The sequence below is a fragment of the Mytilus trossulus genome, chromosome 7 (assembly GCF_036588685.1).
Source record: "Mytilus trossulus isolate FHL-02 chromosome 7, PNRI_Mtr1.1.1.hap1, whole genome shotgun sequence".
NCBI classification, from domain to species: domain Eukaryota; kingdom Metazoa; phylum Mollusca; class Bivalvia; order Mytilida; family Mytilidae; genus Mytilus; species Mytilus trossulus.
The window spans coordinates 58,776,941-58,794,580 of NC_086379.1; the positions used below are offsets into that span (position 1 = coordinate 58,776,941).

The window sequence follows — 17,640 nt, forward strand, 5'->3', positions numbered from 1 at the left end:
TATGATCATTCTTGTGTCTGCCTCTTCGTGTGTGCTGAATAAATCATGGCAGTCAGATACCCCTGTGGAAGATAACATCTTCACGACAATTGGGTCAACAAAAATACCCGCTAGATAAAGTTTATCCTGTGGCGAAGTCAGCACCGGGTACTGAGCATGATGACGAAGAGTAAAATCACTCAGGAACTTAAGAAGAGCTTGTTTATTTGCGTTGAAGGCCGAGAATTTTTTCCAGTCTGGTATTGATCGACCATCTATTACCTGAAATACCTTTTGGCTCGAATTTACTCCAGTTCGTCGATCTCTATCGGAAGATTTAATTGAATGTATGAGATCGTATCTATCAAAGACATCACCAACTGTAGCAGCATTGGCAAGGCATGATTTCTGACTTTGAATTAGATGAAGAGCCAGGTCACCGAAAGTGCTAAATGTCATAACATGCAATGACTGGACTAAGGCCATTCCATCCCTAATAATGTAACGATTTCGCCCCTTAAACCGAGTGGTAAGTTTAAATGAATAAGGAGGCTTGATCGAACATAATTTGCATGGATCCTTTGAGTTGGTATATGGTTGAAATAATAACGAAGTCAGGTATAAAGTTCAGATGCATTTTATATAACATCTAATCAAATATTTACAATTGATCATAAAAACATACATTAATATTTATATACAATTTGCCGTTATCATCTTTATTTATAGATCAGGAAGGTTGACTTCAAATTTCTATTAGGTTGACTGTTTCCGTAGGTTGATTTAATAGAAGGTTGAACTATTTAACCTTCTATTTCCAAAAGTATAAAATACCCAAAAAGGGTTGATTTATAATGAAATATTCATATATCTTATTTCCTAAAACGAAAGTAGATTTCCAGAAAATCTCTTTCATATTATTGCATCGATAGAAGGTTGACTAAGTTGAACGACAGCTGACGGGACTTTCCCGTAGGTCGAAGGTTGACTTTTGCAAAACAAACAACAGCCATGTGCTAGTAGGTTTAAGTTTTCTTAAAACAATTAAAACCTGCGTACCATACTAATGGTTGACTTTGGTTCAGACATTTAGATTAATTTAGATAGAATAAATTTATATTGCGACTAAAATCTTGACTGCTCTTGCAGACGATGAGAATAATTCTCTAGTTCGTTTCGTCAACCTTCTATTTATAATTTTCCGGTCAATGGATCGACCAATCAAAACGTTTGTTATGTTCACATGCAATCTCGTGTATTAGGCCGCCAATACACAATAAATATGGCCTCTCTAGTAAATAAACTATGGCACTGCTGGGATTTAGATGATTACGGCTAAAATACAAGTTATTACATAAAGAAAATAAGTAGACTAATAAGGTAAACACATTACCTCATGATTTATAATACAAATAAATGCCAATCAACCGTGAATATTCTGTACAAGGTGACATTCCATCGTAAAAATAGCGATATGAAAAACGTAAATAAAACAGCTGACTCGTAAAATTACCACTATAGACTATGGACAACACAAATGTCATTAATTTAATAATACGATCACTAAATCGTAACACAGCCCCCTAACCACTAGGCGTTTGTCCTCAAATGCACAGAAACCATATATACATGTATTAAATTGATTGGTTGGTTGGCTAAAAACTTGAAAACAAAAATCCAATAAGACAACCCTGTCTTATAATACAAGCTCCTTCTATACACTCTAACTAGTTTATTCACATACCAGTTAATGAGTATTGAAAGTTCAACAACGAAATTATGTCAAATAATGACATGTATATTAGCACTATCAATGGATATAAAATCCATAATTAACTAAAACATTCTACCATATGTGAATAAATAAGCCAATACTGTACAGTAAAACCTGAAAAAAGAAAAGGATAAATTACTTCTCAGTCATGAAGACATCATTGGGCTTTTCTAAGGTAATACTGTAGCTGCATTAGGAATACCTAAACTCACCATGCATATTATAGATATATTTAAATAAAAAGTAAAATCACAAAATACTGAACTCAGAGGAAAATTAATTTGGAAAGTCCATAATCACATGGCAAAATCAAAAAACAAAACGCATCAAAAACGGATGGACAAGAACTGTCATATTCCTGACTTGGTACAGGCATTTTCAAATGTAGAAACTGGTGGATTAAACCTGGTTTTATAGCGCTAAACCTCTCACTTTAATAACAGTCTCATCAAATATCGCTACATTTACATGATGCGTTAAAAAAACAGTCACAATTAATAAAATAGTCAAAATATGGGTACATCAGTCATTTTCGTATAACAATTTTAAAAGGAACAATTTAACAGGACACAAAAACATCTACTATCTACGAACATATGGATTGATTTGAGTGTCTGACGTCAGAAAAATCATATACGTCACATAAATTTGTCGTTTAATGTGCATACAAACAATTTTAAAATTTACATAGGCAATGTACGCATATAGGGTTAAAAAATCAAAAGTATGCAAGAATAAATTACAGAAATAGATTCAAACTAGTATAACACACAATTATATCATGAAATCCACCCCCCTGTTTTTCTTAAATCAAGCTTTACTGCTGTAAATCTAATATCTTCTTCTGTACAGAGAGTTCCAGGTGTCGCAACTCGTAGAAGTTACACTCCACCTGTAACTCAAACTACGAACATCTCTCGGCAGCATATCTGAATGGATTTTGGCCTGGTTTCTCAAATAATTAAGGATTAGATGAAAATGTTTTGCATCTCTGTCTAAAAAATATGTGTGACGTCCATCAAACAAATATGGCTTCACAATGGACAAGAGGGAATCTGGGCAGGATTGTATAGCAACAGCAGAAGTCTCAAACCTAGTTCCGCCCACATTTATGAAAAAACGGGATTGCTGGCTCCTGCTCATCTGCTCAAGCTTCAGCTTCTTGACTGGGGTATATATGGCGGCTGCCTGTCGTAAATCGGACGGGGAGAGGATTTCTAGGGTTGGGGAATATGTTTCACAAGGTTGGGTGGATAACGGAAGATATAGACTGGTGGAGATCAGTGGTATTTCCAATGATGATGATTCTATAATGGGGGCATCAGTAGGAATGGTTATAATAGGGACGTCTATGAATGGCATGACAGGATCAGGACTGATGTTGCAGGGATCACTTGGCAGAGTAGAAATACGTTCCACTGCCGAAGTGAATCCCACAATATTACAAAAAAAAAACATTCTCCTCAGGATCACATAGTGAAACTGCCTCATGTTCCTCCATACTTCCCACTGAGGAGCTTTCCATATCCTTCAATAGATTTGAAAGAACCTCCTTTTGTTTCTTTACTGACTCCTTCCTGTTCTCCTTTATCTTCTCCTTCTCTCTTCCCCTCTTCTCTACTTCTTTTTCCTCATTCCTTCTCTCTCTCTTCCTCCGGTGTTCTCTTCTTTTCCTGACCCTTTTTCATCTCCTTCTTTTTCTCTCCTGCATTTCCATTTCCAAATACCATATTTTTTTCCTTGTACAATTGCCCCAGCACTGTTCTGTTTCTTCGTCCCTTGGTCCTGCTCCTTTCTGTGTGACCTCTTTACTGTCTTTCTGTAATGCATTCTTCCCTTCCTTATCTACCTTCTCTGTAATCATTTTATCCTCCCTCTTGTCTTTGGAACAGAAGGAATTGCTCTTCTTCCTCCTTGGTGCAGGTCATGGTGGATCTATTAATGAGATTTAAAGTTCCTTCACACTTCTTGTGAGCTGCACAGCCAAACCCACTGTGTAGCTCGGTCATGTGCCTCTTACAGATTATTGATTGATCAAACGTAAAACCACTGCAGATACCACAAGTATACATTGTGACCTGCAATTATAAAAAGGAACAATTCCTTTAAAAGCTTGCTATTGCAATTTATATATTTTCATAAAATAAATAAATTTAAAACTGTACTTTACTGGATAGCTATCTGGATTTTAAGGGTTATTTCTTCCCCTTATATCCCTAATTAAACCATATTGGAACATTTTCCCCTAGATAGGGCTTTCACCTATCTTGGTGCACCACCTTAGGTTTGGTTTTTGGTCCCTTCTGTATTCTATATATAACATCATTAAGTCTATTTACAACAATATATGGTCCTTCTCAATTATTTTGTAATTTAGGACACAATCCTTTAACACGACGAGGATTATGTAACCACACTGGATCTCCTACATCAAATGTTTGCATCTAGGTTCCAACATCATAATTTTTTTTCATTCTGGCGCTTGACAGTTTTAATTTATTTCGTGCAAATTTATGAATCACCTCCAACTTTTGGGATAATTCATAGGCATAAACATCAAGTCTACTGGAAGATTTACTTATCTTCCAAATAACATAGAACATGGAAATGTACCCAAGCTCTCATGTTCTGATGACCGATAGGCCAACATCAATAAATAGATATATTCGTCCCAATCTCTCTGGTGTTTGCTTACAAAAGCAGATAACATCGTCTCAATGGTTGAATTTGACTTTTCAACCATGCCATCCGATTTTGGTCGGAATGGTGTTGTACGGGTTTTATGGATACCCAAAATAATACACATCTTTTTGAACACATTATATTCAAAATTAGACCCTTGGTCTGAGTAGATAGAAAGAGGAACCCCAAAAATTGTTACTATTCTTTCCACAAATTTACTAGCTACAGTCACTGCTTCAGTGTCTGGAATTGGTATAGCTTCTGTCCATTTAGAAAAATAATCCTGAACTACCATCAGATAGCGATTCTTATTCTCACTTATTTGTAAAGGTTCTAGAATGTCAATAGCCATTCTTTCCCAAAGAGCACCCACAAGATACTGCTTCATCGGGGCCTTAGGTTTTTTACCAGGTGCTTTCTTAGAAGCACAAATATCACATTTGGTACACCAAAATTTAACATCCTGTCTCATCTTATACCGGAACATAAATACCGTTTTGAATACGGTCAACCTCATGCATGGCAATGCTTGTCAGATATCGTCTGACCTCTGCATAAGAAGCACAAAAGCCATGCGAATACATAGTTTCAATAAATGTTCGTGACCCATATTCATGATGTAACTGAACGGCTAGGCCTAAATGAAATAGGGTAAATGCTGATTTAGCTACTGAAACGATACATTCTGTAATAGCCAAAGATTTGCGAAGTTTATCTTGAGGGACAACATAAGGGTCAGAAGCAACTTTGTGGGATTTTTCATCAATCAACCAACAAATGAACTTGAGAAGAGATGCTGGCATTTTTCACACTCTTAGGCGTGATATAAAAAACCTTGCTATTTCCTCTGATGATTACCCTAGTGCCAATGAAGCCTCGCTTGGTGCTTCTATGGAAAAAATGCCAGCGTTAGCTGCAGAGTGAATTAATTGGTCTTCATTTAATGTTTCCTTAATATCTGCAGAAACACCTTGCTGTAATTCTGAAAGTCTTAAAAGAGGGACGAAAGATACCAAAGGGACAGTCAAACTCATAAATCTAAAACAAACTGACAACGCCACAGCTAAAAATGAAAAAGATAAACAGAAAAACAATAGTATACATGACACAACATAGAAAACCAAAGAATAAACAACACGAACCCCACCAAAAACAAGCGGTGATCGCAGATGCTCCGGAAGGGTAAGCAGATCCTGCGCCACATGCGGCACCCGTCGTGTTGCTTATGTGATTACAAATCCGGTAAATAGTCTTAATTCGGTAGGTCAAATTTATGAAAGGGAAAGGGATTGTAGTTACGACGTAAGAAACATATCCGATATCATTTGTGAAACGGTTACTCCATAACTGTCGACCAACTCGTGATGGCGTCCGTAAAATTAACGAAGGGATGATTTCAACTTCACCATTTGGAACTCTTGGTTTAATATGGACTTTAATTTTCCTGCTGCTGATATGGCATCCCCTATAGTAAGGTCAGATTTAAACACTATATTTGACATCCCTTGTCCCCGCTGTGTCTGAATTGTAATTGAGCTGCCATAATAACTTATTAATTTGTTTTGAGGTTTGTAAGATTGGTATTTAACGCAGACATTTTGGGGTAAAAGTGACTGGTATATATCAAGGATATGCGACATTAGAAAGGCCTTGTTGTGAAGGAAAAGATCATCATTAACAATTGTTATTAATGACTTGAAAGCAAGTTCATGTTCTGATTTTTCATATTCGAACAAAATATGTTTTGTTTCGGTTACCCGACCTACCCTATGTTTTCCAGCTAAAATCCCGACCCTTAACCTTTTTTTGACGATTTCCGAAAAAATCCGTAAAAACTACGTATTTTTCCGTAGCTGTCTTCTTTATTACTTAACTCGCATTAGTGGCTGCGCATTTGTTGACAGCAACAAGGTTGTTGGCTGTACGGATAAACAAATGCCAGCACCTTGTAGTAGATACAAATGCCATCATATATAGATATAGGAAGATGTGGTGTGAGTGCCAATGAGACAACTCTCCATCCAAATAACAATTTAAAAAGTAAACCATTATAGGTTAAAGTACGGCCTTCAACACAGAGCCTTGGCTCACACCGAACAACAAGCTATAAAGGGCCCCAAAATTATGCATTGAAAATAGGAGGACCCTGTTGGATGTTTTTACAGGAAAATATGGAGAGTGCCTAATAAAGGGTTTCAATTGACAATGACCTCGAATACGTCTACGGACACTTTAAAAGGAACATCATTCGAATTCCAGCCAAATATGCTCGTTGGTGATCTTGTTGTTACATTCAATGTGGACAAGTTCATTTATATGCATATTATCTATTTGATATTATTCCCAACTTTGTACTTGGTTTATATCTATTTGCCCTATACTATAATGATCTTACCATATTGAACATATTTTGTAATATATGGTTCAATGAATCCAAAATAATCTATTTGGGTTCTTTGATATTTACTCATCACTGGCTATAGGACAAGCTACCTTACTTCATAGTTGTTTTATCTGGTTCTATCTAGTTTAACAGTTCACATTTTGACTATATATATTGTACTTTTTAACTATATTGTCAAAGCAGAATAAGAAACACCAGAAACAACATTAAGAGCCGTAGCCAGCATTAAAAGGTATTTACATTGAAGTGTTTTTCAAATAAGTTGATGGTTACACGTTTTTGACTTAATATTTTATTTAGTTTCATTTACTTTGATAATTGCATTTCTAACTTTATAATTTCTTATTTAACTGTAATTACCTTTCAATGTTATATAGTATTTTATATAGTAATATGGTCAACTTACTTTAGTGAACAGTTTTCATAAGCATTGATTAATAAATTGTTTACAGTCAGAGTTGTCATTTAATTAAGTTTATCATATAAAGATAAACTGTTTTAATAAAAGTTTAACTCCAATTTCCGGAATCAATCCTAATTGATTCTTAATTTAATCACATCAATAATACGTCATTTAGTGACGTCATTTATGCGTTATCAAACAAGTGCAAAACTGCCAACATAGCTAACGAAAATTCCTACCTCCCTCCCCATCCACCACCAAAATAAAGATAAGAAAAATTCTGCTGCTGTGTTTGTATTGTTTCAGGTTTTGTTGGGAAAGATGCAGCTATGCAGAGGAGTTGTGAAAAGGATATACTTGCCACTGGACTATAACCAGGTTAACTTGATAAGACAGTGCCTTATTGTTCGTGGATGAGAAATATAGATTCTTACATTGATACCAGTGGATTATCGAATTTATCCAATCAAGATAGTTAAATTATCAATTTTAAAGTCCGAGCCGCGTCGGCGAGGACTTTAAAATTTATAATTTAACTATCGAGATTGGATAAATCCGATAATCCACGAGTAACTATGTAAGAATCTGTTTCTCTAATGATAAAAAATACATTTTCTTTTTTTGTTAACCAAAAATCCCCTTCGAGTGCCTTTCACATTGCACGGAGTTGTCAATTTCATTAACACCTGTTATCATATTTTGATTCTTTCAGTTAGCTAAAAAGGTCATGACCCTTAAAATCATCCAATGATCTTTTGAGATCACTAGCAACCACACGTTGATTAAATTTTTTTTTATACAATGGGTTCGGAAAGGGATAAATTTCCATAGAGTAAGAGAAACCAGTTTATCCGCATAGAATACTTGTTTAATGGACTTATTTTCAATATTATTGACATTTGATATTTAACTATTTCTACAAGACTTTAACTTTTAATTCAGTATTTTATCATTTAAAATTTATTGTAAATTTAAAATAAATAGTCGTTACAGTATAGCTGGCGGGATATTGCAAGATGAAAATGGAACATGTCCCCACATTGTAGGTTAGTTTTATTTGGGGTTATATTCTTCTGTGTTCCCACAGAGATTAGATTGGGTCTTCTATGAATGTACCAAAGAGATCGGTTCCTGAATTGGTCCCAGTTTGGAACTTTAAGAAGGTGTTCTCTTTGAATTTAATAATTAATAAGCTGCAATGGAAACCAAAGAGTTCTTGGGGGGGGGGGGGGGGGGGGAATATTTGCTACTGTACGTATCGGGGTTCATTTTTCATACGATCTCTCTATTTAGCATTTAACGTAGAGGATTGTAGCTTTCATTGCCTACCAGTGAAGCACATGCTTGCCAAAAATAATGGTTCGGCGGTTTGTACGTTCATCTTGCCTTATCTTGTCTGCGCAAAAAATTTAATACTGTAGCCATATCATTCCAAGTTCTTTGTTGATTTTGATATTTATCTTTGAAAACAAAAGGAGCCGTTTTTCATTTCACACATACTACTATGGTAAAGAAAGGGTGTGATTGCACATGAGACATAATTAAGAAGAAAGCAAAATATTGGTTGATCGCCCTTGAGACATGTTTATAATATGTAGCATTTCGGATCTTTGATTAACTGTGTTTTGCATTATTATTTATTTGCAATTGTGTGATTAAGCATAATATACATTATTTGCTTCAAAATGATATAGATATATATATATATATGCATTTTTATGTAAAGTTGTATTTATTTGTCATTATCTCTATATTTCAGATCTGTCGTTGCCTTCCATTCTATGTTATATTTATTAAAATATATGAACGTTCTGCATTTAATTTATCTGATCCTTATTCCACCTGGTCACATCAATATCAAACATTTAGAATTTTCGTGTATTAAAGAACATTTAGTTTCTGCCATTTTTGTTCATGATGTTTTATTTGCAATTAAATATTTGTTTTCTTATCATTTGTTAAAAGGTTTGAAATTATAGGATTTTTCTTTTACACATTTCTTATCCATTTAAGTTCAATATGGAGTGGGCTTACTGTTGCGTTGTTTAATTATTTTTTAGTCATCAACTTTTGTTTTTGAATTATAGACAGGAAGGAGTGATTTTTACACATACTAAGGTATCTTAAAATCATGTTCAACCCAGTCTGGAATGGTTTTGGTCATTGGTGCATCAAGTTGTTAAAATGTTCCGAACTTTATGTTTGGTGCAAATTTTTGAGTGGATTGACCAGTGTGGGGCGTCTGTGTCCCAAATATCATCAGTATATATACTCAAAAAGAATTGGTATATTTACCAATGAAACAATTTCTTATTGAAGACCCGAAGAAGTAAAAATATATATAGGTCACAGTACTGCCTTTTCGGATGTCATATATTCCCTTTAATCGTGACCTATGTGAGAATCATAGTAGTTATTTTGTAACCCTACTTTTTCATGGTCTGTGTTTTTCATTTGTTTTTAGTTTTTGTAGTTGATTGGTATTGTTTGTCCTTGTGCGTCTTCTCTCTTTTACAGTTTGCAAAGGAGTTCAAAATTAAAAGCATATATAGAATCAACAAAACAATGACTATATCAAATACACAAATCTTGTCATGGGATCAACCATTGCTGAAAAGAAAAGGTAATACAACTGTTTTATATATACATCAAGTATACCGTGCAATATATATGTTGAATTTCAACCCCCCTTTTATTAAAAAAAACCCCAACCTACCACCCTATTTTGAAATTCCATGTAATACGTAACACACATATTTGTTTCTGCTTATGGAGAAAGTTCTATTGATGAAAGTGTGCGGAATACAAAAAGTGAATCTGTGAAATCAAATAGAAGCAATTCTGTTAAAGTTCTAGCTTTAAATGTGTGTGATCTTAAAAGCAAATTAAATCTCCTGAATTGGAGGTGTTGAGTAATACTTAGGATATTCTGTGTTTCAGTGAGTCGAAGCTTGATCAAAATGATGTGATTAGTATCAAGCATTTTAAATCATTGCCGCCTCTAAATCGTAAAAATGCAAAACGTAAACCTGGGGTATTTTAGTGTTAGTTCGTGATTATTTATTTGAAAATGTTGAAGTGGTGAATAGTGCAAATGAAAATGTTTTCTGGTTCATACTAGATATAAGGTATTTGACTATGCTACTTTATTTGGGGCTGTTTATATTCCGCCTGAGAGTAGTTATAGTAATATTGACATTTTCGATGTATTAGAAAGAGACATAATAAAAAACACAGCAGATACGAGATGTAAATTGTGCCTGCTTGGAGTGCATACAGGAACTAAGACTGATTTTACTGAAATCAATATTTATGTTCTTAATTCTGTTCAATTAGAAAATATAATTTACTCTGTAAATTAAGAAACTTTAGGTATTGATGTACCAGGTCACAGTTTAGATTTGTCAGTTAATAATTATGAAAACAGACTATTGCAATTGTGTCAAAATATTGAATAACTGATTGCTAATTGTAGACTGGGTAAAGATAAAGGTATAGGTACTTTTAACTTGTAAAAACACCACTTTTGTTGATTACTGTGTTTTTTATCACTTGAACTTTTTCCTTATATATCAGAATTTGAAGTATTACCATTTGACCCAATGATAAGTGATGTTCACAAAGCCTTACATGTTAAAATATCGTGTAAATTGATTGATGTGGATAAATGTATGAACTCTGGTGAACCCAGCACTATTGTAAAAGCAGTCTGGGATAGCAAAAACCTTCAGTCTTTTAAATGATTGTTTGAATGATTAAAATATTGTATGTTTGAATGATAAATTGGATGCCATTAATATTGCAAGTGTAAATAAAGACTCAATTAACAGTTTAGTTGAAGACTGTAATAATATTATTATTCAAGCTGCTTCTGAATGTGGTATGTTGAAAGAAAAAATGCTGTAGACAATAATTTTAATAGAAATATAAAAAAAAATTGTAAGGTTACTAAGCCATGGTTTAATCAAGAGTGTTATACTAAAAGGAAGGATCATCATAAAAGCCAAAAGTTACAATTGGCGGGTAAAATATCATAGATATAGTAAAGCGTATAACAAAGTTTGTAATTAACAATGTAACGAATAAAGAAAAAAACTTCATTAAGAATCTACGAAATCTTAGTCAAAGTGATCCAAAATATCATTGGTCATTACTTAACAAATCAAGTAATACAAAGACAAATGTACTAGAGAAGATATCACTTGAATGTTTTTATGATCATTTTAAGAAATTGAGTAATGTACAACATGATCAGAATGGTGATTTTATAGATGATATTGATTGTAATGCTGTAACCTATTTGAATGTTGAACTGAATTCTGACATTACTGTAGACGAGGTTGTAAAAGCAATTAAGTCATTGATAAATCAAGTGATACAGATTTGATATTACATGAATTTTTCATGTCAGAAAATGATTGATATTTATGTAAAGATTACCTTAAATCTGGTAAAATATCTGACCTATGGTCAGTTGTTACTATGTCATATTTATAAAGGAAAAGGTGATATGGCCGACCATGATAATTATAGGGATATAACTATTCTGAGCTGTTATGCCCGGTTAACTTATTACAACTGTATTGAATAACATATTAAATTGTTACTTAGATTATATGAATGTTCTCTGGGAAGAACAGGCAGGTTTTAGAAAAAAATATGGTACTAATGATCACATTTTTAATTCTTCAAAATTGAGCAATATTTGTATCGTAAAAAAAAATGTGTTGTGCATTTGTTGATTACCGATAGGCATTTGACTCTGTTACTGAGGTTTCATTATTATCTTACCTCCTATACATTTCTAGGAATATGATTGGTGAAAAGCGACCTCGTGGAGACCGTGTATATTCAATTTAAGGTAAGTAGGGCGGGGCTTTTTAAATACACGGTTAGTTGTGGATTTACGCCTTGGTCACTGTTCGATTATTTAAAACTATTAAAGTTCTGTTTTATATTGTTGATATCAAGGTTGTTGAAATAAATATTTATCGTTAACATTAGTTGTTTAGTGCAGACCAATTGAAGAAGGTTCTTAAAATTGAACACTTTAATACAGATATAAGAAGATGTGTTATGATAGCAAATAGGACAACTTTAGTCTAAATTCAACAAATAAAGATAGTCGGTAAGATACATTCGTTACATTTTCGTGGATTTCGTGGGAACAGGAGGACCACGAATTTAAATGAACAACGAAATACAAACTTTCAATAGGAGTGTATGCAAATGTTCCTCAAACATTCACGAATATGCAAGTTTTCCGCAATCCACGAAAATTGGTACCCACAAAAATAAATGAATTCACGGCAATAGAATAGCATGATGGCGTAAATTGTTGCAAAACTGTGTTGATGGAAATATCTTTGTTATGTATACATGCTATGTATGAAAATGCTAAATCCTGTGCAAGGCAAGGTTCAAAGTTAACTGAATATTTTCAAAGTAATATTGGTGTTCGCCAAGCCAAGGTGAAAATGTGTCTCCTGTACTTTTTCACTGTATTTAAATGACGTGGTAAAGTTCATTTCCAAAGCTTATTATGGTCTATCTGATGTATGTGATGCAACCTACCTAGTACTTGTTACTGATGAAATTTCTGTTTATTTAAGATTATATACTTGTTGTAATATGCTGATGACACAGTTATTTTAGCTGAATCCAAGGTAGAATTACAAACTGCTCATGACGCAATGTACTTGTATTGTAAGACATGGAATTTAGAAATTAATGCTTAAAGGTGGTATGGGCTTCTTTCGCCATCTTGGATTGTAAAAACAGATTCTAAGGTCCATATCTTCTATCAATTTAGCAAAATTTGATGCAGGAATGCAATATTTAATGTGAATTTTCATTTAAAATAACCAATTTATAAGAATATAACTTGCCACAAAGTCCTCTTTTTCTATTAAATGCAATGGAACAGTTAAAAATAATGCTTTGCATCAAGTTTCCCCTTGGAATATGTACACAATGGCATATCTCTATTATTCATTAAATCTGTAGTTTCGATACAATTGAAGTTTAAAAAGTTCGTACAAAAATGGCTACAGAATGGTACATAAACCCTAAGTCGTATGTGAAATGGCTGCATAGGTTGGTCAACATATTGGAGACCACTTCTATGACACTCAAAAACGTAAATAACGTTTTAGCTTTGCAGTTGACATTGCTGAAGATCTTGTATGTCTTTTCTGTGGTCTTACTGTGAAATGTTGATGAATGCTGCAATTGGTTGCAACATTTGCAGCGCTTATCCCAACAAGGCTGGCAATTACCTACAGTATGGTTAGGTTTGAAAAGGTCAGCACGGACACGTATATTTCTCAGGCTATTAGGTTGTTCGAAGCCAATCATTGAAGGCTCTGGAAAGATTTTGGATAACTTGGAATGTTTCTCGATTACTGCCCAATGATCACGAATGGTCTGGAAACTATTTCTCAGGAATGGATGACACGTGAGCACACATGGGATGTTTGTACTTTTCTGTTTTTCTCTGCAAGTTAACAGACTGCTTCTGGGGATGGATTCCGCTTTTCGAAAACTGTTTTTGTGTTTATATCCCATTCTTTTCAAATATCCTCTGAGCTGCCCCAGACGATGTTTTGCAGTGTCTTCAGAGGAGCAGATTCGCCTTATTCTGAGAGCTTGGCTGTATGAAATGCTCTTCGTGCAGTGTGGAGGATGGTTACTTTCAGGCGACAAGTATTGCTGAGTATTTGTAGGTTTAGAGTATAAACATGTGGTCGAAGATAGTAATCATCGAAATCGGATATTTTTTCGGTGGGATGACCATTAGCTTAGACGATTGGTCTTCCTGGGTTACCAGGTTTATGAATTTAAGGGGCAGGTAGAATCGCACAAGTTTAGAATCTTCAGGTTTTAAATATTTGAGAGTATCTATATCAATGATGTAATTGTCACACATTTCCTTTAAACATTCTATTATTTCGTCGCTGAGGGTGGGGTCCGAATTAAGTTTTTTGTAAAACTGATCATCATCTAATTGGCGGATGGCCTATTGGACATAGTTTAGATTTGTCCATGACGACAAGTGCACTCCCTTTGTATGCAAGTTTAATAACAATGTTGTCATTATCTCTCAAATAAACTCATCAAAGATACCAGGACCAAATTTAGTATATACGCCAGACGCGCGTTTCGTCTACAAAAGACTCATCAGTGACGCTCGAATCCAAAAAAGTTAAAAAGGCCAAATACATTACTAAGTTGAAGAGCATAGAGGACCAACATTCCGAAAAGTTTTGCCAAATTCAGCTAAGGTAATCTATGCCTGAGGTAGAAAAGCCTTAGTGAATTTGTTTAAGCCACACGTTCACCAGGTGTTAAATTGTCATAGGTCTGATTGTTTATCTTTACATTTGTAAGTATATCCGTTTTAACATTGTCTATAAATGATTCTAAGGTGGTGTTTGTATTTGGTTGAGGGACCCAGTTCTTTTTCTTTCTAAATCTATATTCGTTGGAGTCGTCAGAGTCACTATCTGAGGTGGTGCTATCGTCCTCTTTCGATGCAAACGGTTCCTTGATGCGGAGGCTCCTTGTAAAATTATCCGCGGACATTGTACTCTTACAAATGAATCTCTAATAAATGTCTCCCTGTAAAAGGGCATATTGAGACCAAAGAAAATAGGCAAAAATTTAAACTTTTCAGCTTGGATAGCTGTAGAGGTGTTACGCCTGGTTCCAGCCCTTAAAACATGGAGTGCAGGTAAAAACCACGTCTGACATGAATTTGAAATTTGGATTGCAAACTTTTGATAGCCACAAATAAAAACCTTCCACAGTTGGTGTTCTACAAGACAACACTCCAAGTCTGCAGTAAGGCTGCAATAGTATCTGTGCCATAGCAAACATGAAAATCTGTAGAATTTGCCATGTTTTGTGATGGTCTGAAAAAGAAAGGAAAAATACTATTAACACTAATTCCTAATACACAAAATATACCATCTTCAAACGTAATGAAAACTATTGGTCATGCCTTTTGTAAGTTTTGTGTATTTTTAATAATAATATGCGTGTATTAACATGTCATGGTTTTTATTATAATAACTTGCAATGCGATATTGGAACTTGTAACTGCTGATTAAGTCTTCGTCAATAAGTCTCGGATGAGATTTGTCTGTAACTGACAATCATACAACATATTCTTACATGTATATCAATTTCGAATACGGTATTGCATGGTAACATTTCAAATATTTGTCTTACCTGAAGCACTCTAACAAGCTTGCAACGCCTTAATACTTTTAAAAGCAAGCATCCTGGCCAAGTCGGTTTTTATGACATCCCACAATAGTTTCATTAACGCCTTTGACATATTTATCTCATAATGTCCTAGCCCTGAAAATAAATTTTAAAAGTTATTTCTAGATAGGTGAAAGTAGTAGGTTAGTACGTATATACTTTTGAGTTTAAATGTAACCTTAAGATATGCATTTTTCAAATGGAGTGCTACAAGAAATGACATTCAACTGTTGGCCTTCAACAATTAGAACATTTAACATATAGAACATAACATACTCGCAAGTAATATGTTAACAATACCTGTAGCATCATCAATGCATGTATTTTCTGCAGTCTGAATACGGATTGTTAGTTCAGTGACTTCTGTAATTTTTGTGTTCCTCGAATTCAGCAGCGTCATCGAACTCCATTTTGCAGTCGTGGCAAACAAAATAGTTGTCGATGATGCGACTGCCTAGGGTGTAAGGCACGCCATCACATCCAACCATGGTCCATTTTCTACTTTCGTTACTATATTTACATTGGCGACATTTATTATATTATCAAACACCTTAAATAATTGAAAAATTATTAAAAAAGTCATAAAAAGTATAAATTACAATTGAACTCCGATGTTGTATTTACCACATATATGAAGAAAGAGTTTGAATACTAGTATACCAACGGGAATACAAATCCTGTTCTACATTTGACACTCGTCATGTTACTTTTGTAAATTACGTAACAACGATTCGGGTTATTATTTGTAAGCGTAAGATTTTAAAACATACCTTTATCACTGCTTCGTATGCACATGGATTTTTAAAACAGGTTACTCACCTGAAGGTAACTGACACTAAAAAAGAGAGAAACGACAATTTATCATTTCACATCCGGAAAAGCTAAATTATAACTGGGTTACATCTTTTATTTACGACTATTAAGAGTTGTCGTATGAATCGATAATATTGGTTTGTTTTTGTTTTTTTGTTTACTACAAGAGACATGTAATTTAAAACCATCACAAACTAGTTTTTATCATTCAGATAATTTCATAAATACCTCTCTGTTGGTGTGACTAGGAATTTAAAAACTGTTGGTCGATTTCTTGTCCACCTCGTCCATTACTATATCACAATTCTTTTCCGTTTGCATGGTTATAACTTTTAACTGCCTTTCGACAAATTCATTTCTGGAAACAAAGTTTCGTACAGATAAGAAACTCAATATTAAATGAAATAATATCATAAGACATTCGATATGTCAATATTTTAGAAAATAGAAAAACTAAAGTTCATTTAAATAATAACATATCTTATAGATTCATGAACAGTTTTGTATATATTCTATTGTTTTTTTCTAACCTTTTTAACATTACTAATTTAATTTAACATCTTCATTTCCGCATTCATACCTAAAGGTCCTGAAATTTTCATCTTGCTTCTCACACTCTTTCACCATTTCATCTTTCGGCATATTTTCGGCCTCTGTATCGGTCCTGCAGCAGTTCTTTGGCTACAGGTTTTCTTTGCACTGTAAAATCGACTGTCTGTCAGGAACCACATGGATATTCTTGAGTTGTTATGACACTGGTGTGGGATTTAGAGTTTGTTACCATGGATATTCTTGAGTTGTTATGACACTGGTGTGGGATTTAGAGTTTGTTACTTCTTTTTTATAACACGTGGGATTTTTAATTTACAAAACTACAACTATACTGAACGGCTTTAGAAACGCAACACTCATTTTGTTAATTTTTCTTACCAAATCTTGTTTGATTTTCTTACAACTACTTTGCATGCTTATCATACTTCTTTCTCCGTATAAAAAATCAAAATCCAACTTACCTGTGGTTATTGAGCATACCGAGTTTTTGAAGTCGCACGAATTTCTTGAAGAGAAATTTTGGACCCATGAAAGATTGTTTCAGTTGTTTTGCTTTGTGAAACAGTTCTTTCAATCCTTAGCCTCACTTAAACCAGTTTGAAAATGTTGCATCTCTATTTTGCCAAGACTGAGAAACAAAAAACTGAATAGCCCCTTAAGAATACTGCAAACATTAAAACATAAACGTGCTGCAACCACACTGAATGGCTACAGAAACTTGTCTTACTGTTCTTCCGACAACGATACAAGTAGACAAGATTTGTT

General features: G+C 34.1%; 1 pseudogene; it reads right to left on the reverse strand.

The window, feature by feature from the left end:
• Window positions 1-14,663: 14,663 nt before the first annotated feature.
• On the reverse strand, window positions 14,664-15,910 carry LOC134726551 (uncharacterized; annotated as a pseudogene).
• Between the last annotated feature and the right edge of the window lie 1,730 nt (window positions 15,911-17,640).